The 3,548-nt window shown below is 38.7% G+C and overlaps 1 pseudogene; it reads right to left on the bottom strand.

Annotated features, from left to right (window-relative positions):
• Positions 1–492: 492 nt before the first annotated feature.
• On the bottom strand, positions 493–1,324 carry LOC125935720 (RNA-binding protein 3-like; annotated as a pseudogene).
• Positions 1,325–3,548: the final 2,224 nt, after the last annotated feature.

The following is a 3,548-nucleotide window of genomic DNA, read 5'->3' on the forward strand; positions in this document are numbered from 1 at the left end:
CCGACTGACCTACCCGAGGTGCCCCTATGTGTGTATTTTTAAAAATTTATTTATTTAAATTCAAGTTAGTTAGCATGCAGTGTAGTATTGGTTTCAGGAGTAGAACCCAGGGATTCATCACTTATGTCTAACACCCAGTGCTCATCCCAAGTGACCTCCTTAGTGCCCATCAGCCATCAATCCCATCCCCCATCCACCTTCCCTTCAGCAACCCTCAAGGGAACTACAGATTTATTTATTTATTTATTTATTTATTTATTTATTTATTTATTTTTGTTTTCACATTTCAACTTTTTAATCAGCTCCATGAAAGACATCCTAAATGCTAAGTGAAACACAACAGAATATTTTTTCTTCCCTTATTAAAGAAAAGACATTTGCAAGTTCTAAGAAACTTCTGTGTATCAGGGTGGTGACCTTGAATAAAAAACAAAACAAAACAAAACCCAAACCACCTCTAATCATGTTCTTGCAGCTGCATTTAGAAATTGCTTTCTAATCATGATAAACATTGTATACAGGTTTTTAAAATGTCCCTAAATGCACATCATTTGAAAAAAAAAGTGACCAAACATTTTTTGCCATAGCCCGTAATCCTGAGAGCCCAAACTAAAAAACTGGTAAAAAGAAAAATACCCAGACTCTACAAATGTCCCAGGACTTGTCTTTAAATGGGAGAAAAAACTTTAAAAGACATATGGAACTTTCTACAAGGTCTTTGTAACAAGCTACCTTGGGAGCTCAATTCAAAAATAGAAGTTGATGTACTAAACGGATTTTTCAGTGCAGCTCCAAAAATCTTTATAAATACAGCCATTTGGAAGGATGATCCTGGATCAGAAATTTTATTCCTTGTGTATCTACATTAGGTGCACAAGCTTCATCTCAGTTGTCATAATTATCTCTGTAATTTCCTCCTGAGTAGCGGTCATAACCGCCCTGGCTGCCACCATAGTCTCTGGACCTTCCATATCCATATCCATACCCATATCCTCCAGGACGACTGTCGTATCTACCACTCCCATAGCCCTGGTCCCCACCACCTTTCCATTCATGGCTCTCATGGCATCTGAGGCATGCTCTGGGTTGGTGAAGGTGATGAAACCAAAACCCCGGGATCCCTGCGTCTCCCGGTCTTTGACAACGACCACTTCAGAAATAGGACCGAAGCTGCTGAAGTGGTCTTCCAGACCCTGCTCATACGGTGTTGAAATTGAGCCCTCCCATGAAAAGCTTCCCTTCTTCAGAAGACATGGCAGTCAATTCGGGTACTGCAAGTTAAGCAGAAGGACTAGAAGAACAGCTACCGCCGTGGAGAAGAGAGACTGGGGGAACTACAGATTTAAAGATAGTGTTTTTCACCAATCATATTAGTAAACATTGCTATGCTGCAAGGTGTGGGGAAATGGATATATACAGACAGCTATCATATGTCACACATGGGGTTATAAATTGTATTATATTCTGGAGGGCGACTTTATCAACTTATACTAAAAATTTGGTCAGTGTATGTTAAAATTTTGTCAATTTAAAAGTTTACTTTGATTCAGAACTATTTTTATAACTTCATTTTGTCCTGAAACATCTTATCAGAGCAGACTAGAGCAACTTTGAGACTGCAGGCAACTGTTAAGTGGTCCAGTGCAAGATTCTAAGTAACATCTCTTATTAACCCTTACTTACTTGGACATATTCTAGACAATTGTTGGCCAAAACCATGAAATAGAGCCTCTTACTTATTTTGTTTATTAAAAAAGGCAACCAATTGGCACATTTTGGCTTGTCTATTTTATGTAAAGGGCCTATACAATGTTCTACATTGATGTTCTACAATAGGGATGAACAAACTTTTCCTGTAAAAGGCCAGACAGTAAATATTTTAGGCTTTGTGGAACACAGAGTTCCTGTCATCACCACTAAACTTTGCGGTGGTAGCAAGAAAGCAGCCATAGGTAATATATCAGCTAATGAGTGAGGTGGTGCTCTGGTAGAACCTTATTTATGGACACTAAAAATTGAATTTTATAAAAACTTCACAGGTCATAATATTATCATTCTTCTTTTGATTGTTCCTCCCAAGCATTAAAAAATATAAAAGCCGGGGCACCTGGGTGGCTCAGTAGGTTGAGCGTCTGACTTCGGCTCAGGTCATGATCTCTCAGTCTGTGAGTTCGAGCCCCACGTCGGGCTCTGTGCTGACAGCTCAGAGCCTGGAGCCTGCTTCGGATTCTGTGTCTCCCTCTCTCTCTGCCCCTCCCCCGCTTGTGCTCTTTCTCTGTCAAAAATAAATAAACGTTAAAAAAATTTAAAAAATATATAAAAGCCATTCTTTGTTCAAGGACTGTACAAAACAGGCAATGGGCTGGATTTGGCCTGCAGGCCTTAGTTTGCCAAACTCTGTGTTATGTTATCACTTGTTTCTTAGAAATTAGAAATTGCTGCAGCACTATTTTATGTTATCTAACATGCTGTAACTATATTAAGTAAATATATCTTAAAAACTAACCATTGTTTTCCAAACAAAAATTAAAAACCACTTCAATGCAAGCAAAGTCAGGTCCATTGTCAATATTTAAAAATTATTTTGTTACAGGCTAGGGTTTTAATAATCCCTCCTTATGATCCATTCTTGTGCATTTTTCCCCCTGCGGTTAGGCCCCAAATCTTTTGTATTGTCACTCCTATGGATACTTCAGAGGTCAGCATCAGACCAAGACAGCCGATGGTGGTCACCTGGGGTAGCCCATCCATATGGTCTGATGCATGTCCTGGATCTGGCAGCCAAATAGCTGGCTTGTTAGCATCAGGATAGTAGTTATGATCTCATGTTCCAACATGGGCCCATCCCCAAGGTATCCATAGCCAGAATCATCCTGAAAGTAGCCAGTTATGTCCAGCACCAGTAGCCTCATTTAAAGCCACTGGCTAAATTCTGAAGAGAGAGGGAGCTAGTCCGTTGAACTGAAAGGTGGTGTATCCTTACCCATTGGGAAAAAACTAGCTTCTTGCCGCTACATCCGTATGTTAGAGTGAAGGAAGAGTGAAAGGAGTGAGAGCTCCCTTTATTTCAATAGTCTATGCAGCTTCCTTGTTCTGACCAAGTGCAGAGTTTGCCTTGCCCAACCAAATTAATGTTACGTTTTTGGTTGTTATGATAGGTTCCAGGTTAGTTTTGCTGTAAAAATCTTAGCCACAGGCTTCTTTGCGGTAACTAATTGGCTATAAGGCAGTTTTCCCGTAGAAGATATAAGAATGAAAAATAAGAGAGGCACGTTAAAGAGGACACAATGAAACATGAAAAAAGTTAAAAATCTTAATTATTAACTTCTTTCATTAAGAGAGGTATCAATTTTTTTTTAATTTATTTATTTATTTATTTATTTTTTATTTTTTTTAAATTTATTTATTTATTTATTTATTTATTTATTATATTTTTTTTAATATATGAAATTTACTGTCAAATTGGTTTCCATACAACACCCAGTGCTCATCCCAAAAGGTGCCCTCCTCAATACCCATCACCCACCCTGCCCTCCCTCCCACCCCCC

This window comes from Panthera uncia (assembly GCF_023721935.1).
Source record: "Panthera uncia isolate 11264 chromosome A1 unlocalized genomic scaffold, Puncia_PCG_1.0 HiC_scaffold_17, whole genome shotgun sequence".
Lineage (NCBI taxonomy): Eukaryota > Metazoa > Chordata > Mammalia > Carnivora > Felidae > Panthera > Panthera uncia.